Raw genomic sequence first — 26,479 nt, forward strand, 5'->3', positions numbered from 1 at the left:
CAACTTTCCTGTCCTCTAAGAACTTATAGTTTAGCATGAAAGTGGTAAGTAAACAGACAACAGCAAGTTAGACATCTTATTCAGAGATATATTTGAGCAGTGCACATGTACAAAGAAGGGGGAACAAAATGAACAGGGAGGGAGACATTGAGGAAAAGCTGGGGTAGGAGGGAGAGAAGGAGGGAGGGAGGGAGGGATCGAGGAAGGGAGGAATTGAGGGAGATAGTGAGGAAGGGAGGGAGGGAGGGAGGGAGGGAGGGAGGAAGGAAGGAAGGAAGGAAGGAAGGAAGGAAGGAAGGAAGGAGCGAGGAAGGGAGGTGAGAGAAGGGAAGGGAGGGAGGGAGGGAGGCAGGCAGGCTTTGTCTGTCAGGCACTGTGTTAGCTATATATTGCCTTATCTCAATTCTCCCAATACCCAGTTGTCGATATCATTACTCCCATCATATTCCTCCTCCTAACCTTCATCACCCTTAGAATGACCTAGTCTTGCATGATATGGTTCCTGCCTTCCTCTGTGACATACATCCTACTACACTGACCCCTCTCCTATGCCTTGAACATATTAGTCTCCCTTCAACCTCAGGGCACTTGCTGTTCTCTCCAGCTCAAATGTCCCCCCACTGCCTCCAGATGTCCATATGGCCTGCTTCTCTTTCTCTCTTCCTTCTACTCAAACATTGCTTCCACAGAAAGGCTCTCCTTGATTCCCCTAATAACCTACCTCTCAGCTCCACTCTCATCTCCTTACTCTGGTTTATTTTTCTTCAAGGCACTTGTCATTACCAATCTTTCTTTATTTATATTTGTTTATTGTTTGTCTCCCCATTCCTCCACTAGAATGTAAACATTTACTCTCTCTCAGGATACTGGGCAGTGACTGTTTATTTTTATATATCCCCAGAGGAGTCTAAACAGTGCCTGACATATAGTAAGCGCTCAACAGAAATTTTATGAATGAGCTAATGAATCTGCCTTTGCAAGATATGAAACTGGGGTTCAGACGAGCTATGCATCTTGGCCAGGTCACACAAATGGACCTACCAACTTCATGACATTGTTATGCTCATTCCTGCCTCAGGTTTTGGGTTTTGAAAAATCTCTCCTCCTGTAGGTCTGCTGATGGATCTTCACAGAGCTGGCTCCTTCCCATAGCTTCAGAAGGGCCTTCTGGGGTTACCTGCTTTAAAATTGCCCCTTCTACTCCCATTACCCTATTTTACATTCTCCATGACACTTACTACTCTCTGAAATTATCTTATTTTGTTATCTCCCCTATTAGAATGTAATAGAGAAATCGGACCAATGAGATTACTTCTTTCTCATTCACGGCCTGCCTAGAGCAGCACAAGCCATACAAAAACAAACCAAAAAATGAATGAGCGTGTGTATGTAGGTCTCTTAGTACCATGCTTGGCCCATAGTAAGTGCTTACTAGCTACTAGTTACTAATTTTTGAGTAGTAGAGATTTAATAGGCAAAGATCATAGGAAAAGAAGTTCAAAACAAGGGAATAGTGTGAATTAAAGACTAGCTTTTCTTAAACTATGTTGCCAAGGTAGTTTTACCCATAAGTCTGTGTCCTGGGCAAAAATAGTGGAAACTGGCTGCAGTGCAATCACCAGACTTGCGGAGGAGTCTTTCACTCCATATGGATCAAAAATGGTGTGTTTCAACCAAGAGCATGGCTTTGGACATCTTGTACAATTCACATATTTATTAGTCATATAAACATTTCAATTTCAAGAATGGCATCTAATGTGCAGTTTAATTTGGACTCCATTTTGTAACTCTCCGAGCTGACAAATGTAGTTATTTTCACTTGCAGCAACATGGTTTTGTTGAATAGTGTGTGGCTATCCAGGACTGGAAGAAAGCAAAATACCAATCAATAAGAGCAACAAAACTAGAAATCCACAAGATGTGTGGCCTGAAACATGTATAATTTTTAATTCACAATTTACTTAAAAGATTGATTCTCCCAAAAGAAAGAACTGAAATAAGTGATTAATTGAAGTCTTACTGTGCAGAAAAATGAATATAGTGCTGATATGTCTTTAAGATTTCTCCACAACCCACAGAGAAGAAAAGGAACTTCTGGACCCTGAAGTAAATCTTATTTTTATCTGGGGGATTATTTGGACATAGCTGCTATAGCCAAAAAAAGATTAATCCATACTATGCCCACCTCCCACAGGCTCTACAACCATTCCAAAGAAAAACAGGTGAGGAGCTAAAAGATGTTGCAAAAATCAGTGAATTTGGAATAAAAACATCTGTATTCAAATATTGACTCTGTGGGAGGTAAGACTGGAGGATCAGACAGGAGGGCAAATATGTTGAATCTTTACTTAAAGACCAACTCCCTTGCTGCCTACTTTTTTTTTTTTTTAAGAGACAGATTTTGCTATGTTTCCCAAGCTGGAGTGCAGTGACTATTCACAAATACAATCATAGCACACCACAGCCTTGAAATCCTGGGATCAATCAGTCCTCCTTCCTCAGCCTCCTGAATAACTGGGACTGCACCTATCTATTTTTGTGCTCTACACTTACCTATTTCCCTTAAGAGGTAAGGGTTAGTATTTAAGACTTGTCCCTTGAAGCAGGCCTCCCAAGAAACAAGTGGGTTTTCTGCAAAGTGCCAATGAAAACTGGCAATGGCCTAAATCTTAAGGACATTAATCCTAGTCAATGATGGCAAGTCTTGGATCCCAGTCCCCCAGTTATGCCAGTTTCTCTAGCAGTGAATGCTGATGTGGCAAATCCAGCCGATAGCTTGCTAGACTACACAGCTGCAACCACAAGAGTTGGACTCCAGCCTGCTAATTACTCCAGCAGAGAGGCTGGTGCTACCCCAAACATCAACGCTGAGTTAGCAGCATGGAGCTAGAGCCAACTCATATTGCTGTTGTATCCTGGCTGATCTCTGAATATAGCAAGGAGGAGCTGATGCTTCCCTAAAAATTCAACTTGAAAGCCCCAGGGGGGTCTCTCCCAGAATCTGACTTGCAGCTATGCCGAATTGCTGTGTGCTACCCTAGAATGTGATGAACAATGAGAAAATCATATATCTGCTACTGCATACTTCTGTAAGTTTGCCTCTAGGGCTGAGATACATTCTGGTTGTATACATTCTGGCTGTTTGTCCTGGTCCCCACAATACCTCATTGATAATATTTATGAAGTGATGAATAATACTTCTTGATAACTTTTTGGAAGTTGATGAAATAGAAAAAGAAGGTTCAAATGTCTACATTTTTATGTATAGTTATATATATTTACAACTTCTGATAGTTCTTTTTCTCAGATCACATGAGCCTCTGGACTCTGGAGTAAACATGTAAATATACACATATATGTCTCTGTGTGTGTTTCTGTGTCTGTGTGTATTATCTATATTTATATTTCTAGGCATTTTGAGGTCCTGTGGTAAAGGCCTTGGCCATGTCTGCACAAAAGTCAGCATGGGATATCCTCAAGGTGCAAAGCTCCACCTATGTAGACACTACTGGGAGCAGGATGCCTGGGAGACGAAGCAGGGCAGCATAATTTTTTGTAGCAGAGGCAGCATCTGGGGGTTGTCTTTGTGTCTCAGAGGATTGTTGCAAAAGAGTTCATAATGTGCAGTTCCCTATCTTCCCCAACCCTTCAAAGATGGGAAAGATCTTCATTTAGATGTTCCATCCTGACCAGTTTTTTTACTGATCTAGGCAATGCCAGGTCCCCTTAACACACACACATACACACACACACACACACACACACACACACACTTCCTGCAATATATTGTGCAGAAAATTAGCATTGCTGTCATAGTCCCATTATCAGGAGAGTTTGGAGTAATGCCCAGCCTAGTCCATAATAAAAAATTCTGGCTCAGTGTCCTGATTAAAACCATATTATCCTTCTTGTCTATAGCTCCGTTCTTAATTTCAGTCTAGCCCACGATACTATGTAAGGTGGCTTGGCATGCAGGCCCACATGTTCCTTTCTGCTCTGAGTACAAGTAGAACTGGCAGAGCTGGGGATTCAAATTGAGCTCTCTCTGATTCTGAACCCCATGCTCTTTCCCATGAAGAGGTCTAGTTGTTTTTTTTTTTCATCTGTTAGGGGCTGTTAGGGGTTGACTTGTGTTTCCTCCATCCTCCCTGAAAAACATATTTTATAGCCCTAACCACTTAGTACCCCAGAATGTGACCATATTTGGAGATAGGGTCTTTATAGAAGTAACAGTTAAAATAGGGTCATTTGGTGTGAGCTCTAATCCCATATGACTGGTGTCCTTATACAAAGAGGAATATGAATACCAAGAAAGAGACACAGAGGAATCAGAGAAAAGACAGACACCTATGAGCCAAGGAGAAAGGCCTAGAACAGATCATTCCCTCACAATCCTCAGAAGGAACCAAGCCTACCAACAACACCTTGATCTTGGACATTCAGCTTCCAAGACTGTGATGCAATCAGTGGTGCTTTTTTATGCCAGTCCCAACAAACTAATACAGGAGAAATTCAGAGTTTCAAACTGGAAGTGCATGTCCATGAACATTAAATTGTTGCAGCCATCCAACTGTACAGTGCAGAGCTCCAGAGGGCAGCATTCCCAGGGTCACATCATGGTGCATTCCTGCCTTAGATGTCATACACCACACAGCCTCACACAGTGACCCCGACCAAGCTGACATAGAGTCTCCTCCTGTGAGACACCTTTTACACATGTTACATATGTTAAACCTGTTATAAATTTAGCTAAATTGCCCTCAAAGTAAAGATTATAAAAGAAGGATGTTAAGGGAGATACTATTGGGTTTGTCATAGTACATTTAAAAATAGATAACATAAGGGCCATGGAATATGGGACTGTTTTTTAGCACAAAATTATAAAAGCGGAGAACTAGTATATGTTAACCTATCAGGAAACTCATCTGAGTATGAGCTGGGCAGATGTTTTGATTCTCTATGGAGAGTCGGACTTCCCACTTTTCTCCCATTCATCTGACAGGATCAGTTTTTCAGGTGATAAATTAGGAACAAGGTGAGAAGTAAGTGGCTCTAGACACCCTGGATATAGCACTGTTTTCTGTTCATGAGATTCAGATGGCCTGATAATTAACGCTGTCTCCACAACAGAATGGCTTTCCTCATCTAGCATTCCTGGCACAGCGTAATTCAACTGAAGACTGGGTTCATTTATCCATTCAACTCCATAATAAATACTTATTGAGTATTAGGCAATGTCCTGGATATTGGAGGAATACAAAGAATAGTTCCAGTCACATCAATCATGCTTTCAAAGAATTTAGGTTCTAGTAGGAGAAATAAGGTAGATACGTAGAAAATTCCAGTATAGAATATAAAACTATGTGTCATAGAAAAAGTGCAGTTAAAATGCCACAGGAGTTCAGAGTAGTTTAGGAAGGAAGATATTGGGAGAGTGATGGCATTTAAGCTATATGAGTGACATTAACAGATAGAGAAAATGGTATCAGCCAAGATAGGGAGAAGTTGAAGGCTGACTGGAGTACAGGGCATGTTTTGGGGAGCTAGAAAATACAATTTGAAAGGTCGTCTATATCTTCTTTGGAGACAGTTTTAACCACTAGACCAGGAATGTAAGTTTTATTCTGAGGACCAATAGGAGCCACTCAAAGAAGACGACCTTACAGAGATGTTGACAGAGAAATTCCAGAGATAAGAAGTTACCCTCCAGGCAAGGTGGCTCACGCCTGTAATCCCAACACTTTGGGAGGCCAAGGCAAGTGGATCATGAGGTCAGGAGATTGAGACCATCCTGGCCAACATGGTGAAACCCCATCTCTACTAAAAGTACAAAAATTAGCTGGGCGTGGTGGTGCATGCCTGTAGTCCCAGCTACTCAGGAGGCTGAGGCAGGAGAATCGCTTGAACCCAGGAGGCAGAGGCTGCAGTGAGCCAAGATTGCAGCATTACACTCCAGCCCGGGTGACAGAGCAAGACTCTGTCTCAAAAAAAAAAAAAAAAAAGAAGAAGAAGAAGTTACCCTACCAAGTGACTTCTGAAATCTCCCTCTCAGATCACTGATTCATGCTGAAGGATTCATGCTGAAGGATTCATGCTGAAGAAGAAACAACAATCCCTTATCATAGATAAGGACCACATCAGTTGAGATAGGGCTTGGAGGTTGGGGAAGCTATGAAATCCTTCTGAAAGAATGGCTATATTTTAGGGGATCGCAAAGAATGCAAAGTTCAAGCAACTAAAGGGAATAGAAAATCCAAGCTATGTGGGGGGCTCTTCCCTTTCTCATGATCCCCCTGGGCAAGAAGCCAGTTCAGAGACATCATCAGCTTATTTTCTCACAAACAACAATTTATCAGTAAGAAAGTGATATTTTTCCTCTGCCTGACTCCTTAACACATAATTGGTAGTACCTCCCATACCTCAGACCAAAGCTGAAGAGAAAATAACTATTGTGAGCTGGAAGAAATAAACTAAACTCTAGGCGTCTTTGACCTCATTAGATCCATTTACAGTCAACTTTAGCCAAGGGAAGCTACTTATCAGTAAGAAAGTGATATTTTTCCTCTGCCTGACTCCTTAACACATAATTGGTAGTACCTCCCATATCTCAGAACAAAGCTGAAGAGAAAATAACTATTGTGAGCTGGAAGAAATAAACTAAACTCTAGGCGTCTTTGACCTCATTAGATCCATTTACAGTCAACTTTAGCCAAGGGAAGCAATGATTTAGAGAGCAGCTAGAAAGGATTTGTGGAATCCACTGAGCTGGAATTTGGTGCACTGAGCTAATCCTGCAAAACTATGATTATAAAATTACAAAGCTTGACCAAAGAAAGCTTCGTGCATTCTGTGGACTTGTACCTAAAATCACCCTTAGTCTGAAATATCCTTTTTTTCTTCTACAGGAATTGACTAACTGTATTGTTCTATTTATGCCATCTTTGTACCTAAATACTATGATTAACTTGAAGTGTGGTTTCCAAAAACTTCTTATGAGGAAACAGATAAATATGGAACGATGTATGCAGAAAGATGTTTACTGCAGCAATGCCTAAGATAAAGACTCAAAACAATATAAACATCCATCAGGAGATGACTGCTTAAGTATATTACAGTAACACACTGAACTATCATCCAGCCAATAAACAGAGTACGTTAGATGTACTAACAAGAAAAGATGTCCATCTGTTGCCCATGTGTCCATTAAATATTGCTAAGAAAAAGAAGTAGGATGCAAATAGTATGTATAACATGAACTAATTTTTAACTTTGTATGTATATTTGAGAAAGAGAAAAGCATAAAAATGGTGAATCAAATTAACAGTGATTTTTCTGTGGAAGACTAGGATTTTAGTGAATCCTTCATTTTCTCCCTATGCACTTCTGAATGGCTTGGACTTTGTTACAATGAGTATGTACTGTTTTTATAATTAGAAAAACGATATTTCTATCAGAAAAGGAAGATAAAGAGACTAATTCTTCATTATGTTTTCCAAATTTTAATATTACTTATATCAGATATTATTTTAAGATCTTTTTAAACTACTCAGTGTAGTGGAAACAATATTGGACCTACAAGCCAGTCTTCAGTTGTGAGTTCCAGCTCTCTGTTTTTCCTATCTGAGCCTCAGCTGTCTTCATATATAAAATAAGTGGCTGTATTTACTGACTCACAAAGTCCCTACTAATACTCACATTTCATAATTCTAACTGGAAATAAATACACCAGGCATTCAATCCTGTCTTATGAGATATGGCTTAAAATGAGGCCCACAAACTGCTATAATCCAAAGACAAGTGGGACCGGTCCCTCTGAACTCTTGGAAAAGCTGGATTACATAATAGAATAACTTTCTATCATAGATCCCCAAGTCACTAGCACGTTCTAGTTCACTAAGCAAAGAATGCGAGGGAAAACAGAATGAGTCTTTTTATACACTTACAGTCAGAAGATCTGTCAATAATTCTACAATCATCTCCAGCCCCAACACACACAATTTATTAGACAGGAAACTGAGGTCACAGAGGCAAAGGGTCTTGTACAAAATCTCACAGCTAATGAGTAGAAAATTCAGGATTATAAATATTTAATCATTTCTGGGCTGAGTGTAATCCTTCTTAGATCTCAGAGTTTAGGCTAAACATATGATAAGTTTAAAACAGTGCTTTGACCATCCCCCATAGCCCTACACCCAAAGAATTTCTTTATGATATCTTCCACAGCCCAATCCACATCTCTGAAACTGAAACACATTAAAAGGAAAAGACTTTTGAAGAAGGATAATTTCTATTTCCTTTTCTACCCACATATGTACAGGCACACTGATATAAAAAGGGACTTTAAAGATTTTGTGGAATCTTAAGCAAAAAGAACAAAGTCAGAGGTATCACATCACCCAACTTCAAACTATACCATAAGGCTACAATAACCAAAATGGCGTGTTACTGGTACAAAAGCAGACACATAGACTAACGGAACAGATAAGATAACCCAGAAATAATACTGCACACCTACAGCCATCTAATCTTCGACAAAGGCAACAAAAATAAGCAATGGGGAAAGGACTCCCTATTCAACAAAAGGTGCTGGAATAAAGGGCTAGCCATATGCAGAAGAATGAAACTGAACCCCTACCTTTCACCATATATAAAAATTAACTCAAGATGGATTAAAGATTTAAATGTAAGACCTAAAGATTTAAATATAAGAATCCTAGAGGAAAACCTAAGAAATATAATTTTGGACATCAAGCTTTGAGAAAGAATTTGACTAAGTCCTCAAAGGCAGTGTAATAAAAATGAAAATTAACAAGTGGGAGGGACCCAATTAAATAAAGGGTTTCTATACAGCAAAAGAAAATATCAACAGAGTAAACAGACAACCTGTAGAATGGGAGAAAATATTCCCATAATATGTATCTGACAAAGATCTAATATCCAGACCCTATAAGGAACTTAAACAATTCTACAAGCAAAAAATAATAATAATAACATCATTAAAAAGTGGGAAAAGGACATGAACAGACACATCTCAAAAGAAGACATACAAGTGGCCAACAAACACATGAGAAAACACTCAACATCACTAATTATCAGAGAAATGCTAACCAAAACTACAAAAAGATACCATCTTATACCATTCAGAATGGCTATTATTAAAAAATCATAAAACAACAGATGCTGCTGAGGCTGTAGAGAAAAGGGAATGCTTATACATTGTTGGTGGGAATGTAAATTACTTCAGCCACTGTGAAAAGCAGTTTGGAGGTTTATCAGAGAACTTAGAACAGAACTTAAAATGTAAAACATTCAAACCAGCAATCCAATCACTGGCTACATATCCAAAAGGAAATAAATTGTTCTACCAAAAGGACACATGCATTTATATGTTCATCACAGCCCTATTCACAATAGCAAAGACATGGAATCGACCTACGTTCCCATCAACAGTGGATCAGATAAAGCAATGGTCCCCAACCTGTTTGACACCAGGGACTGGTTTTGTGGAAGACAATTTTTCCACAGATGGAGGTGGGGAGGGGAGGTGGTGAAATGGTTTCAGGATGAAACTGTTTTACCTCAGATCATCAGGCATTAGATTCTCATAAGGAACATGCAACCTAGGTCCCTCTCATGTGCAGTTCACAATAGGGTCTGCACTACTATGAGAATCTAATGTTGCAGCTGATCTGACAGGAGGTAGAGCTCAGGTGGTAATGCTCACCTGCCCACTGCTCACCTCATGCTGTGCGGCCCAGTTCCTAACAGCCCATGGACTGGTACCAGGGGCTGGGGATCCCTGGGATACATAAAATGTAGTACATATATACCATAAAATACTACACGGCCATAGCAAAGATTGAAATCATGTCCTTTGTAGCATCATGGATGCAGCTGGAGGCCATTATCCCAAGTGAATTAACAGAGGAACATAAAACCAAATACTGCATGTTCTCACTTATAAGTGGGAGCTAAACATTGAGTACTCATGGACATAAAATGGCAACAATAGAAACTGGGAACTACTAGATGGAGAAAGGAGGAAAGTGAGGAAAGGGGCAAAAAATCACAGCGTACTATGGTCACTACCTGGGTGATGGGATCATTCAGACCTCAAACCTCAGCATCACATAATAAACCCAGGTAACAAATCTAAAACCATTTTTCTGGAAAAACAGAATTAAAAGATAAAAATAAAAAATATAAGCTTTATTTCTCTATACCATCACCATCAGATTCATGACATTTTTATAAGTAATGATAACAGCCATTTAGCCATCCCTAAAGGACTGAGGGTCCTGGTAAGTTAACCATGTCCACACAGTCTTTTTACACTGTTAATAAAATAAAAATGAGTGTCTTTTAAAGGTTTCTTAAGATTAGAAAACAAAAAGAAGTCAAAAGAAGCCAAATCAGGACCGTAAGGTGGATACCTAATGAGTTCCCATTGAAACTCTTGCAAAATTGCCCTAGTTTGTTAAGAAGTATGAGCAGGAGCGTTGTTGTGGCAGAGAAAGTCTCTCTGGTGAAGTTTTCCCAGGCGTTGTGCTAAAGCTTTGGCTAACTTTCTCAAAACACTCATAAGAAGAAGATGTTATCATTCTTTGGTCCTCCAGAAAGTCAACAAGCAAAATGCCTTGAACATACAAAGAAACTATTGCCATGACCTCTGCTCTTGACAGTTCTGATTTTGCTTTGACTGGACCACTTCTCCCTCTTTGTAGCCATTGTTTTGAATGTGCTTTATCTTCAGCATTGTATCCATAAAACCATGTTCCATTTCCTGTTACAATTTTTCAAAGAAATGCTCCAGGATCTTGATCACACTTGTTTAAAATTTCCATGGAAAGCTCTGCTCTTGTCTGCAGCTGATCTGAGCACAAAAGTTTATAGCACCCATCCAGTAGAAAGCTTGTTCAACTTTAATTTTTCAGTCAGAACTGTGTAAACTGAATGAACTGAGATATCTGTGGTGTATACTATTGTTTGTGTTGTTAATCCTTGGTGCTCTTCAATGAGGGCATGAACAAGATGAATTTTTTTCTTGCAAGTTGATATGGATGGCCTGCCACTGCAGGCTTCATCTTCAAAATCATCTTGTCTCTTCTTAAAACAAGTCATCCATTTGTGAACTGCTGATTTCTTTGGGGCACTGTCCCCATAACCTTTTGGTAAAGCATCAATGATTTCACCCAAGCTTCATTATAAATTTTATGTTCATGTTGCTCTGATAGGGCTCTTTTCAGACTGATGTCTTATCCTTCTTAGTGTCTCAAACTAGATTCTGTTCAGACATGTTATAATAAGTTAGTACAAATTTACTTTGATGCAAAATTTTTAAATCTATGCATAGTTTTTTCATAACACACATTTTCTATGAACTTGTGAAGAGCCCTCATACACCTATCACTTACTTTGCATAATTTGCTTTCAAGCTGCAACCACACTCAAGGTGTGGATCACAGTTATCCTGGTCACCTGCAAGGAACAAAACAAAAAACGACTTGAAGATGGAAGATATATTTAAAATTAGGGCTGACTTAGAAGTGTAGAGCAGCTGTGTTTAATAGAAAAATCATGAAACTAGGAAATAAAAGACCTATGTTCAAGTTCTGCCTCTGCTACTCAGTTGTGGTAGGACCTTGGTCAAGCTATTTAAGATTTCTAAGCCTAATTTCCATATGTATGATTTAAGAACTATTCACTCATTCTCATGGTGTTTATGGTATAGTGGGAGAGTTAAATATTAAATAATCATACAATAAATGAATGAGGATTTTGAAGACAACTAATATGGTCCCTTCAGAGAATATAACAAAAGTACCTGACCTCCTTCGTAGCAGGTGATGCTTCAACTTGGATTTGACAGATGAGTATTCATTAATTCACTGAAAGGAGGAAGGAGTTAAGAGGACGTATATTCGAGGAAAAGATACCACCATGTTCAAAGGTTCTGTGGTGGCAGGAAGCATAGCTGGTTTGAGGAAATGAAAAGAGGGCCAGTAAAAATGGCCACTGAAAAGTTTAAAATATGAGAGTGAATGTTACAGGGTAGCTGTGAGACAATATGAAACAGGGCACAGAACATTTCTTTAAGTATTAAAGCACAAAATATATTAGGTGTTGATAGGATAAAAGTATACGAATCATCTAAAAGAACTCTTCCCCAACACAAAGGCACTGTCAAAATACTAGCTGGTGTTGTTCAGTGACTAGGGTACTCTGCTAATAAAGGCAGGAACGGAATAAAACAGCACCACGGTGACTTTTTTCAAGTTGAAAATCTTGCAGCAGAAAAAACAAAAGATACAGTTTCACCATGCATAAAAGAACCTGCCTGTAGGGCAAACAAATGACAGAATTTGTCAGAAATCTCCACTGCAGAACCACCAATGAATACCAACCCAGTTTGACACAGTACAGGTAAAATGCCAGAACAGAAGCCCCCAGGTTGTGATCAAATGCAGCTGCTCAGAAACAATTCAAAATGCAAACAATGGACTTCCTGAACTCCTGGGTCAAGTTTCAACCACAGAAATTATAAGCTGACTTTGTCACAACTAAAATTTATCCCACAAAATGTATATTTTCTTTTGAACTTGCATGAAACTAAAAAAAAGATATCAATAGAATTGATAGGTCATTTGTCTTTCTCAAGAACACTGCTGGGGAAATTACTTTTAAGACTTATAAATGAGGGTGATATAATGTCAGCTCCGATAAGGATATTAATTAAAAGAAAAGTGACTGTTGACATTTCTGCAAGTTCAGACTATCAGATCAAACACAAACCCAAAGGAAGGAAGAAGGTCAAGGTGATATTGTATAACCCAGAAAGTGGGTTAAAAGTTTCTGGACAAGCTAAGACATATGAAATTGCAGACCTGTGGGATTTTATGCTTATAGAAAATCTAAACCAGAACCATCTACAACTTAAATGGAAAGGAATTTGTAGAAACAACATACTAGATAGCAATCAGCATGGTAATACAGAGCAGATCAATGTAAATTTTCTTCTTTGACAAAGCGAAAGACCACATAAACAAAGGGGAAAAGGAGTGTATAATCTATTGTAACCTTAGCAAACTTTTCAATTCTGCCATGCAATACATAGTACCACATAAGATAAAAATCTAGATTTTTATAGTAATGAGATGACTGGAAAGTTATATGCAAAGAGTGGTTAACTAAACAACAGGATAATGTATACTAACAATTTTAAATATATACTAAGTTATTAAAAAACTAATTGAATACTTATCAAAGCTTTGGAAAGAGGAACTAGAAGCAATTTGAAAAACCAGAAAGAAAAAGATGGACATACTATGTCACCTGTAAATGAACACACTTCTGAATATCAAAAGAATAACCCCAAATAGAGATAAACTATAGATTGGGGAAAACATTGGCAAATAATATGGTAGACATCAGATTACAATCTTAAATATACAACAAGGTCACTAAGATACCAGTGAGAACACGGGTAAAAAATGATAAAGACAACAGAATTGAGGCCTGGTTTCTAATGAAGTTTTGTTTAGGGTCATTGCTTTGATTCCTCTGTGTATTTGTTACCTATTTTCATATAAAAATACCTAAAACTAAGTAGCTTTAAACATTAAATATTTATTATCCTACAGCTTAGAAGCTTAGTTGGCTGGGGCAGCAGTCATCTGAAGGCTTGACTGGGGGTTGAAGATCAGTTTCCATATGGTTCACATACATGGATATGGGCAGGAGGCCCCAGTCTCACCACAGAAACCTCCCCATAGGCTGCCAGAACATCCTCACAACATGGAAGCTGATTTCCCCCAGAGTGAATGATCCAAGAAAGAACAAGAGAAAGTCACACTATATTTTGTGACCTAGCCTCAGCAGTCACACTGCCATTTCCACAATATCCTACTGATTATACAGATCCACCCCATCCAACGTGGGAGAGGCTAAACTAGGACTTGAATGTCAAAAGACGAGCTACTGATTAATCATAGAAAACATAAATCTTTCTTTTTTCACTAAATATTTGTCATATATCTACAATGTACCATTGGGAGTTCTACCCTGCTAAAAACCAATTCAAAATGGTAAACCTCACAGTCACAAAAACCTCAAGCAATAACATCATATTTCAACACTGAGCAAGAGTGAGATCTAAGAAATGTGGCATTCGGGTTGCAGTCTCAACGCTTCATCTCTGAAACACCTGTGGATCATTATGCCAATGGGAAGTTCATAACTTCATTTAATGGCCAGAAAACTGTTCATCTATGTCGCAATACCTCAGCTCAACATCAGCTCTTTCCCAAGCATGTCAACACAAATTTCCAAACAGAAATTGCAGCTCTCTAGCTAGGACCAACACAAGAATCACCAACCAATGCTTGAAAGGCTCAGATGTGAATCCTGTAGACATTTTCTAGATTGTTCCAAATTCATTTTACGTGCAAAAGATGATCTTTCTAGCCCACCACCCCTAGAGTGTGCGTTTCACTTTGTCTGCTACACAATCAACACATATTTGATGGAATGCCTGTTAGATGTTAGGCACTAGACTAGTTGTTGGGAAACATATTTTGTCTTCATGGGAGAAATAGACAGTGAAGCAAAAATATATACATACATAAATAAACTAAATAATATGGCTCATCATAAATGCCAGAAAGCCAATAAGCAGAGGACTTGATAGCAAATGCTTAGAGAAGAGTAGCAGAAACACGCTGGGAGGATTTTATGAGATAGCACTTTAAGCTGAGACCTTAGGGAGCTAGTCATTAAAAGGCCAGAAAAAAGCACTCCAGGTCCAGCATTTCAGAGTGATAAGTGCCAAAGTATAAAAATGCTTGGTAAGAACTTGGATCTGTTGGATGACAGTTTGGCTGAAACAGGAAGCAAGGAGAGCATCCCTCAAACTGAAGTAATAGAAATAAGAGGCAGAAGACAAACTGTTTAGGGACTTAAAACCTATGGTAAGGAGTCTGGGGTTTATGCTGAGTGTGATAGGGAACCAGCAAAAGTTTTTCATCAGGCAAGCAGCAAGGTCCGATTTAAATTTGTAGTTTGTGGCATAGTCCATTAGACCTGTGGTTTGTGTGATAGCTGCCAGAGAGTACCAAGGGCAGTCAGGGCAAAGGAACCAAGCAGCTGATTTGGCCCATAGAAAGATAAAACCCTTGGTCTTATCTTCATTTGAACAGTGCCATTTATATTGGGGACTGAAATAAATGCAGCTATTGCTACTGATGGTTAGTTTGTCCTCATTTGCTGAAAGGGAAAGGTCTTCTCTTCATGACTCATCCACAAAGCCTGCTGATCCTCCTAATTAAAAAGTTTTCAAACAAGTTGATACATTAGTTATTATGAGCCCAGACACACCAGGCATAAATCCTTCCTGCCATCCATATGTACGCCAGGACTTCACTGTTTCATCTTTCATCATTATGAGGGATATTCTTCAATATAATTTTCATGACACCATCTGCCATGTTCTTTTCTCAACTTTTTTTGGTGGGGTGACTACTCAGTGATTATGAATGTCATAATGTCATGGCATCTTTTAAAACTAAAACTCTGTCAGAGATCTCAAGGAGTAAAACAAGTAATAAAAACATATCCGGCCAGGAGCAGTGGCTCACTCCTGTAATCCCAGCACTTTGGGAGGTCAAGGCGGGCAGATCACCTGAGATCAGGAGTTCAAGACCAGCCTGGCCATCACTGTGAAACCATGTCTCTACTAAAGATACAAAAAAAAAAAAAAAAAAAAAAAAAACCCCAGCCAGGCATGGTGGCGTGCTCCTGTAATCCCAGCTACTTGGGAGGCTGAAGCAGGAGAACTGCTTGAACCCTGGAGGCAGAGGTTGCAGTGAGCTCAGATTGTGTGACTGCACTCCAGCCTGGGCGATAAAGCGAGATTCTGTCTCACAAAACAAAAAAATGAACAAACAAATATCCACTGGCAAGTGCTATGGACCACAGACCTAGGAATGCACTGCAAGGTAGCCTTTTTTACACCAAAATCAACAATGCAACTAAGAATGAAGGTAAACTGAATTTGTAGCCATCTTAGTTTTCAGTAAATTAATTCTTGCATTCTTTTAAAACATTGCACCTTTTCATCAGTTTAATTGGTTATGTGTTGCAAACTATTAAAGGTGGAAAGAGCAATTCTTAAAATTAAACTGTCTCTCCATTCACCTTAACCTTATGTATCCAAGACCTTTAAAGCTCCACCTCCTCTGAGATGACTTGGCTAATGAATCCAACCACATGGTTTATTCACATTATGTGACATTATATGTGGCCTCTGGCATGAAGCCATGAGCAAATAAGCATGTATCTAATTTGTTTTTTTATACATCTCCATCCAAAATAAATAAATAAACAGAGACAAGGACTTAGGTGCAAGGAGTTTATTTTGGAGATACCCCCAGGAAGCAGCAGTTAAGGAATGGGGAGATTGGAACAGAGAGGTAGGAAGAAACAATAAGAGGTGCTGGTAACCACTGTAAGCAAGTGGTGCTCAATGCAGCTGGTGACTAATTCTTGAGTGGCAGGTAGAATGTACCTAAGAATTTCCTTCTGAAGGACAGGAGGTTAAGGGACCTATCCTACTTTCCACTGGTTGAAGTTTGCCCCTGGAGCATTAATTTTCCAAAGTTCTGTGCTACCCAAAAGGCAGATCGAGCCAGCTCCTGGGCCTTTGGAAAAAGCCTTGAGGTGGAAGTGCAGAGGGGTGGGAGGTGCTTAAAGTGGGATGAGGTCATTTTGCATGGGACTGTCCAGCACAGCTATAGTGGAAATTAGTGGTGGATCAAGAGATTGTAGCACAGGGCACAAAAAGTGTCTATTTCAGCATAAAAATTATGTTGTTAATTAAAAATAAAATTTTGTTTAAAATGATCTTGTTAAGAATATCACTGAAGATATAAACACTCATTTCTCTTAGTGTCATAGTGAGATTGACTGATCAGCTGACTCAGTCTGAGAATGCCCAAGTATTAAATGAGCACTTGTTGAACACTAGCTGAGCAGTATGAAGCAATGCATAAGTTAAAGTCAAGATGCCCAACTCTCAAGGAGCTTGCAATCTTACAGGGATCATCAACATTCACAAACAAACTAACACATAACTGGTAGTTCTGACTATAAAGGCAGAAAAAGTGAGAGATAGCACCATGTAGCAGTTAAAAGTTTCCACTCTGGAGTCAGAGAGACGTAGGTTTAAAATTAATCTAGGATTTGCAGTGTGATCTTGGACAAGGGTCTTATTCTCTCTGTGTCATAATTTCTTCATCTGATGATTAGAAAAATAATAGTATCTGCTGCATGGGGTTTTTGTGAGATGTAAATGCATGTAAAGCACTAATTAAAGCACCTGGCATATAAACATTCATTAAATGTTGGTTGTTTTGTGAAAATTAAAGAGAAATGTAATAGTAGAATGGGATTTAAAGAAAAGAAGTATCTCCATGTCAGACTCTTTCTCTTTCTTAAATATGAATTTTCTATAGCCTCTGGCCCCTATTCTAATACCATTTTACCTTTTTTAAAAGTTTCATTTTCTAAAAAAGAACTATTTATATTAAGATTGAGAGGCAAGTATTAAAAGATGTGGAAATATAGCATAAAATGCATGAGCTTTGGAGCAATACTAACCAATTTTAAATCCATGTAACTTGCCACTGAATGACCTTGGGTAAATCTCTTAAGCACACTGCCATTCAGTTTTCTCATCTACAAAATGGGAGGAATATAACCCATCACTGTGAAGAGTAAAGGAATGTCTCTGGAGGATTTCTGACACATTTTGGATCTTCAAAAGTATTGATTGTTATTATTCACTATTCATTCAGTAGACACTTACTAGGCAGCTACTATGTATAACACACTGTACTAGGTTCTACAGAATAAAAAGACATACATAAATAAGATATGGTTCCAATAGACAAAAGTGTTACAGGTTAAACTTATTAATACATAAACAAATCTAGCTGTTTGAAATGGCTCAAATTAATAAGTTACCTGAATATCAAATGTTATTATCCTAATTTCAAAGACAGGGAAGGAGACAGATAGGAAGAGAGAGGGGGAGGAAGGTGGGGACGGAGGAAACTAAGCTGGCTATCTCTGAGACAAGAGTTTGCGGAAATACAAGATAATGAGATCTATTTAAACTCACATCTGCTATAGGGTAATCAGAAGTCTACAATGTGAACTGAACTCAGGGAATATTTCTCCCATGGGGCTAAGAATGTATAAGGCCAAATCTACCCACCCTGAACCTGCAACATATAACAATGCTGCTCTATCCTAAACTTTTAATCCAGGTGAAACCAGGATGAAATTACAATCAATGACAGCCTGGAAGGGAAATGAGTCTGCGTAGAGAGGAGAAAAATTAATATGGTGATGGTGGGATCATTCCACTGGCTGGAATGCATGTAAGGCCTCATGTCTTTCCTAAGTCACTGTCTTACCAAACCAGAATGGGGGGATTCCAAAAAGAGCAGCATCTAAGCTAGCACCCCAAGTTTCTTGAACTCAAGAATGGCTCTCAAGATGAGCATGGTCTTTACAAGTATATACTTCTCCTTGGCTCAACAAGCATTCCTTCCTCACACTTGCAGAATACTTTATAGTTCACAAAGCACTTTAATGTCCATCATCTCACTTAACTCTCAGGACAGCCCCATGTGTTTAATCTCCGTTTCATAGATGAACAAACTGAAACTTGGGAAGCTTAAGCAACCAGTTTGAGGTCCCATACCAAGATGCAGAGGAGCCTGGACTGAAACTCAAGTCCTCTGGTTCCATTTCCAGGGCATTTTCCACACTTGTATACAGCCTCTGAGAAAAGGGAAGGTTGCATCAATGGAATTGGAAGGCAGCAATTGGAAGCCATTTTCCTCTGACTCAGAGACCTGAGGCGTCTCCATCAAATCAAAATTCCCAACTAAAAAACTGGTGGTAAGCTGGGCATAGTGGCACAAGCCTGTAGTCCCAACCACTCAGGAAGCTGACGGAGGAGGATCACTTGAGACCAGGAGTTCAAGGCCAGCCTAGGCAACCTAGTGAGACCCCATTTCTAAACAAACACACATACACACAGACATGCACATGAAAAAACTGGTGTCTCTGAATCTGTGCTATCCCTCCAGACAGTCAGATGTGAAATCCTTAAATCCTTTATGAACATGGAGCTTACTCCACGAACAGCACCATTAGATTCAAGATAGTAAAATTCATTCGAAACTAATTGGTAAGTAACGAAGTTGCTAAGGTTTATGAGCCTTGCACTAACACTAATACAGAGGTACAGTGTCAACCATAAAATTGTAACCACTGACAAAACTAGCCTTCGTGCAGAAAAGGGAAGCCTTTTCCCTTGGCCTGTAGGCAATAGCCTTAGACAATTTTTGGAGTGACAAGATCACTTCCTCTTGCCTAGTTTTAAAGAGTGACCACAAGGAACAGCTTCACCCTGAGAAATAACTTTTGATTACTTGATAATGGAAAGGAAAAAAAGTGTACAACTCTGCTCTAGTTAAATTTCAAGCATTATGGATACATCTATACCATAACATATCCTCAAAAACAGCCATGGCCACACACAAGAGAATAATACAGTGCCCCTTTGTACTCCTGTCTACACAGGCAATTGTCTGCTGCCAAAGAGGGGTTCCACAAGAAAATGTGATTTGGGGCAGACAAGACTGGCCCCCCACCCACCAACAGGCCTATAAGAATATGTTAACCTCCTGTGCAACCCCCAGAGAGCTGAATGGATAAATCCATTGAGTACTCAGTAAAATCTACCCCGAAACAACTATTCTGGTTTTTGCTTAGTTAGTATTTGTTCTTCCTAATTGTACTGACTAAGAGAACCAGTTGTTTCCAGACATCAGTCCTGGAGAATGCTAGCAATCCCCGGGATCTCTGTTGGCTGGGATATTCATGTTGGCTCTGACACTACACTGACCAACACAGTCACCACAGGTGACACACAGCTATTGAGCACTGAAATAGGGCCAGTCCAAGTGGCATGGACTGTGTGCAGACAAAGTGACTCCATATTAAATGTTAATAGCTACGTTGACTTATTAACCCCAGTCCCAGGAATGCTTTCTGATTCCCACTCTATTTACTGTCCTCAGTGTGAGAACATGTACTTGCTATAAATCCCGCCTTTACATCAAAGCAACCTTGATGTTATGCACAAATTATTGGCTATGACACACATAACATTCTTGCCTTTTCTGGAGGGTTGGCTTTAATTGGCTATAGAGCACATATGCCCTTTCTCTGTGGTATATAAGCTCCTGGTCTGAGGAGTAATGGCGTGGAGATCTACCTGTCTTGCTGCCACCCAAGACCATGTGGCAAGTTCCCCAGTAAATCACCCTTTACTAGCAAACTGGATTTGTCTGCCTCATTCTTTGGTTTCTCAGCTCCTTCTGTGCTTGGCGGTCACTTTGCATATGCGGCCTTTTCACAGGACAGACTGTACATGTCAAATACACATCAGATTTTGAAGACTTAGAATAAAAATAATAACATTGGTAATTTCTATATTGATTCCATGTAAAAACGATAGTAATTTGGAGGGATTGTTTTAGTAAAATAGATTACTAAATATATATTGTTAAAAATAATTTCACCTGTTTTTTTTTTTTTTTTTTTTTTTTTTTTTTTGAGATGGAGTCTCGCTCTGCTTGCTCTGTCACCCAGGCTGGAGCGCAGTGGCACAATCTTGGCTCACTGCAAGCTCCGCCTCCCGGGTTAACGCCATTCTCCCGCCTCAGCCTCCCGAGTAGCTGGGACTACAGGTGCCCGCCACCACACCTGGCTAATTTTTTGTATTTTTAGTAGAGACGGGGTTTCACCGTGTTAGCCAGGATGGTCTTGATCTCCTAACCTCGTGATCTGCCCGCCTCGGCCTCCCAAAGTGCTGGAATTACAGGCGTGAGCCACTGCATCCAGCCTCACCTGTTTCTTTTTACCCTAAATAATATACATACTAGAAAATTTTAAATTACAAACGTAGTTCACATGTGTGAATTATATTATATTTTTATAGGGCCTTAATGCTCTGAAGGACATATCCTTATTCCCCAAGATCTCTATCAAGTCATTTAGGTAGGTTTAATAGATGCAATGTTTTAATGACCCTGAATTTGGGTAAGTTGGAAAGTGCTTACTTGCTGTCTAAGGTTCTTTGAAAGTAGAAGGATGAAAACAGTGTGTTTGTTTGCCTGGTTGTTTTGGGCAGTTTGATCTTTCATTATCTCCGGTAGGAACAGTGTCTGTTTAACTGATCTACACGGATTCAGCATTGTGTGATGGGGCACGTGGGTGTTCAATTCTAACACTTGAGAAGAATGCTTACAGCTCAGCTGTTAGAATCTCGTGCTAAGGAATCTAAGGTTAAGGGTTGAATCCCCAGCCAGACAAACTTAGCTCAGCTTTTTTTGTGGACCAGGGATGCACTCACCACCTGGGGTTGCTTTCTTGCAAATGTTCATTCTTGGTTACAATAGGGGCCAGTGAAATAATGGTGCTGTACGCTTATCAAATCCATCATCACCACTACAAAAAGCAGCTCAGTTTCATCCTTTAGGGGAACAGCATCACCTGTACCACCTTTTCATATAAAGGAAAGCATATTATTTTCCTTTGTTAAAAAAGAAGGTTTTTTTAAGGCTACATCTGTTACAAGTTTCAAAAGCCAAGCAAAGGCAAAAACATAAAAGGTATTGTATTTGTTCCCTCATTTGCTTGCAGAAAAACCATTCTCAAGCTACAAAGGTCCAGATTTGGGTGAGCAAAATCCTGCCCGTCTAGGAGATTTAGAAGATCATAGAAAAACACATTTATGTTTCTTATTTTTCCGAAACTTACTATTAAGAAACTCAGTATATTAGATTCTTGCATGACTTGTATCCCTCAAATTGCCAAGAGGCATTGGCCAGCAGTGCTGTGTAACAGAAGCCAGAGTCCGGAGATTCAGGCCACAGGCTGACTCTGCAACAATGTCTGTGTGGGATAGGACAATTCATCTCCCTCTCTGGTTCTGAGTGTGCCCCTCTGTAAAAGCAGAGTTTGTGCTTACATTTAGTCTAATTCTATAATTTCAAAGCACCCTAGTTGACCACCTTGAAAGGCCAAATCAGACATTCATGTTTCTCAAATCTACTTTTTCTGTTGGTTTGTTTCTTTTCAAGAGCAATAGAGGTGATGCCTCAGAATTTGGCCGACCTTCATTTTAAACAGCTGTGCCAGGCAGCTTTGGAATGGGCTCCTGTCTCCAGTGGCTCTTGCACCTGCAATCTGGCTGGCTCGAGCTTTCTGTTTCCCGCCTGCACTGGCAGCAGGCTAGGAGTAAGAGCAGTTGTCTATGATGTTCTCTGAGCCTCCTGTCCCAGGTGACTGAGCCAGGAGATACCTAAGGGTCTTGTCAACACCTAATGCTGTCTCTCCTTCTTCTTGGCTCCAAACACTGTTCTGGGTATTGTCTCGCTGGGCCTGGCTAAAGCTCTGCCTTCTGAAGTGAAGGTTGACCTTTTATTAAATACTAATCTACAAGAAAAGTAGAATAAACTAGTCCCATTGTAATTTGCCAAGATTAACACATCCATAGAATTGGGACAGGAAATGCTAAAATAATCATGAGAGATAACACCAAATGTGTACTGCAAACTAGATATTGTTAATTAGTATATTTCTAATTTAATCTTTAATCTTTATAACAAGCCTATGTAATAGATAGGCACTACGATTATTGCCATTTTACAGATGTGGAAACTGAAGGTTAGAGAAATAAAGTAACTTTCCCATAGACTCCCAGCTATTAAGTGACAGAGGTAGGATTTAGAGATAGGTAGATCCACTTGATTCCAGAGCTTACAGAGGTACCTCCCTTACCATCAGGATGGCTTTTTGGAATTCATTTTGATTAAAAAAAATCAAGTTGGATATGACAGACTTGATCATTTCTTCTGCCTGAGATGCCTAACACATCTAAAAGAGCTGTACATTAGTTTGTGTTCACTGAAAAGCAGCCACCAAGACAGGCTAGATGTCACTATTTCTGAGCCTCCTTCTACTCCTTTTTTTCCTTTTTTAGGAGGGAAAGACTGGCGGAAAGAGGAATACACAAACCTCAGAAAGGAGCAGACAATTCACACATTTCTACAGTTTAACCTTCAGTGTCAGTAAGTGTCAGGTAATACAGCTTCAGGTATGCCCCTGAAAGTCTCCTTGCAAGGAATTGAGAAATCTAGGACATTTCTGCATTTTTGCTCATCCACCTATTTTTATCCTCTAAATTCATTTGATATCTGCTCTTCCTTTCAAAGGTAATTCAGATCACACCATAGCACCACGGACCATAAATCATTCTGAACAGAACTCTGTTTCTGGGGCACATCAATGTTTATTCAAAGGATCATGCTTTAGAAACTAACCACCAATGTATACTTCAGTAATCTACTCCAATACTTATAATGTGACACAAAGAACAATCTTCAGCCTTCACCAGTTCCCCAACACCACCACATTTTGCTCAGCTTTCCAGAACTGCCTTTGGAATCTCATCTTTAGGAGGGAGCTTATATGCAGCAGAAAAGATAATAAGCAATCATGTTTACTATAGACTCATCTAGGAAAACAGCTAAGGAGAGAGGATGAAGCTTATTAACAAGCCCCAATTCTCAGCTTTGATTGCATTAGACATACCAAGTTCACTGGAACCTTACTAGGTATCCTAGTCTCAGCCACTGTATTTCCCAGGTCTGGGACATACCTCTGAGCCTGTCCCCTACGATGATGTTGATTTATCAGGTAGTGACTGCCAACAGCCTATGGTTCACGCTAAAAATAATTGAGCGTTGCTCCATTATTTCTAGAGAGGCAGCTGGTGTAGTGGAAAGAGCATTGACTAATAATAACAGCTATTGTTTACTCACTTCATGCAAAACATTTTACATGCATTATCTCCATTCTGCTGATAACCTAAGGAAATAGGTATGATTACCCCCATTTTTTACCTGAGTCAATTAAAGATTAGAGAATATTCATGATTTACCCAAGGTCACATGTTTATTGTCCAACAGAGCCATGATGTGAATTGAACTCTCTCTCTGATTCCATATAATTCTGCTGTATCATTACTGCCTCCAAATAGAAGGCAGAAAACTTGGTCAGAGTCCTAGAATCGCCAGCTGGGCGGCCTATAACAAATCTTAATTTCACTCTGGATCTTAATTAGCTCAGCTACAGAATGAAAATAATGCTATGGAGCCTTAGTCAAGGATGTGGTCCGAAGAGTCAAGTAGCCTGGGTTAAAACCTAGTCCCATGCTTACTAGATGGATGAACTTGAAGAAGTAAATTAGCTTTACCTTTAACATGGAAATAGTAGCAATACCTACCCCAATAGATATTGAGTAGGTTAAACAAGTTAAAACTTGTAGAGTGTATTAGTCAGGGTTCTCTAGAGGGACAGACCTAATGGAATATATATACACACACATATATATGTGTGTATATATGTGTATACATACATATATATGTGTGTGTATATATACATATATACACACACATACACACACACAGAGAGAGAGAGAGAGAGAGAGAGAGTTTATTATTAACTGACATGATCACAAGGTCCCACAATAGGCCATCTGCATGATGAGGAGCAAAGAGAGCCAGTCCATGCTCCAAAACTGAAGAATTTGGAGTCCAGTGTTCGAGGGCGGGAAGCATCTAGCAGGGGAGAAAGATGTAGGCTGGGAGGCTAGGCCAGTCTATCTTTTCACATTTTTCTGCCTGTTTATATTCTAGCTGTACTGGCAGCTGATTAGATTGTGCCCAGCCAAATTAAGGGTAGATTTGTCTTTCCCAGCCCAGTGAAGACTCAAATGTTTATCTCCTTTGGCAACACCCTCACAGACACACCCAGGATCAATACTTTGTATCCTTCAATCCAGTCGAGTTGACACTCAGTATTAACCACCACAAGAGTATATGACATTGGCATATGGTAAGCATTCTTCTTCTTCATCTTCATCATCACCATCTAATTATAATCATGTGATTTTTTTCCTCTTATTTCACTAGATGTTTTTGAGGATTGAACAAAAACATTTAAAACTATGTTATGAATAACATAGACTAATACAGACATAAAGAAATAATATTATCAAAAAGGCCCATACTATGAGACTAATAATAACAGTTGGGACAAAGTTCTAGGCTCCCACTTAAACCTGAGGAGTCAGAAGACTTATCTACTTCAGGTTAAATAATATAAAAGTTCTCTGCACTTAATATGTGAATATACCGTGCATTTACATATAAATAAAACAGAGTGTATTAGCCTGTTTTCATGCTACTGATAAAGACATACCCAAGACTGGGTAATTTATGAAGAAAAAGAGGTTTAATGAACTCATAGTTCCATGTGGCTGGGAGGCCTCACAATCATGGCAGAAGAGCAAGTAAGAACAAAGGGACATCTTACATGGAGGCCAGCAAAGACAGAATGAAAGCCAAGCAAAAAGGGGTTCGCCCTATAAAACCATCAGACCTCGTGAGACTTATTCACTACCACAAGAACAGCGTGGGGGAACTCAATCCCCATGATTCAATCACCTCCCACCGGGTCCCTCCCACGACATGTGGGGATTATGGGAGCCACAATTCAAGATGAGATTTGGGTGGGGACACAGCCAAACCAAATCACAGAGCCACCAGGTGACAGTCTGCAAACTTCTTGTTCGAAAATGATTTTCTCCTTTGCCTGGCCTAGAGGTATGGAGGCTCTATTATCATAGCATCCAGCTGGACATAGGAGAGCAGCCTTAATGCCAAGATGCCTGGTATCAGATACTTCAGTTAACGGCAAAGTATGGAAATTGCTAAGAGCAGGGAAAAAAAAGATCCAAATATTTTCATCTGATAAGAGAAGATTACAGTGATCACAGAGTGTAGTGGTTTGGCATCAGGATGCCAAGAGTGAAATCCCAACAAGTTTGCTTATCGGTGTCTCAGCTTCCTTGTCTGTAAGTTCCCCCCATTAATAGTATCTACCTGCAGGGTCACTAAGTAAGGCATTTAACACAGGGTAAGTATTAAATAGGTAATAGATGTGACCCTATGAGGTATTCTACATATTTGCTGAGATAAATTCTTGTTCCTAATAATGTTTCCTCCAACTTCCTGTGAAAGTTTCAGTGGTGAGAAAGTTAGAATGGAAAAGGTATGAAATTGGGAGAAAGTTGCGAAATGAGCAATAAGATGGTGTTCATGCCCTATGTCAAAAAAACTTGGTCAGAAACATACATCTTTGAGACAGACCTGAGAGCTCTTGTTTGGCTCTCTGACCTTCTGTGGAAAATTAAATTCTCCCAAGTGGTTAAATCCAAGCCAGTCTTTTTCTCCTTTTGTGTTGTCCCAGGTCATAAACACAGAAAAGGGGTTCCTGA

The 26,479-nt window shown here is 39.5% G+C and overlaps 1 protein-coding gene across 1 annotated transcript in view; it reads left to right on the plus strand.

Annotated features, from left to right (window-relative positions):
* The window catches only part of LOC126948999 (uncharacterized), a 229,927-nt gene that overhangs the window by 189,561 nt on the left and 13,887 nt on the right, over window positions 1-26,479 (plus strand). The gene's annotated exons all lie outside the window — the stretch shown is intronic.

The sequence above is a fragment of the Macaca thibetana genome, chromosome 2 (genome assembly GCF_024542745.1).
Source record: "Macaca thibetana thibetana isolate TM-01 chromosome 2, ASM2454274v1, whole genome shotgun sequence".
NCBI lineage: Eukaryota > Metazoa > Chordata > Mammalia > Primates > Cercopithecidae > Macaca > Macaca thibetana.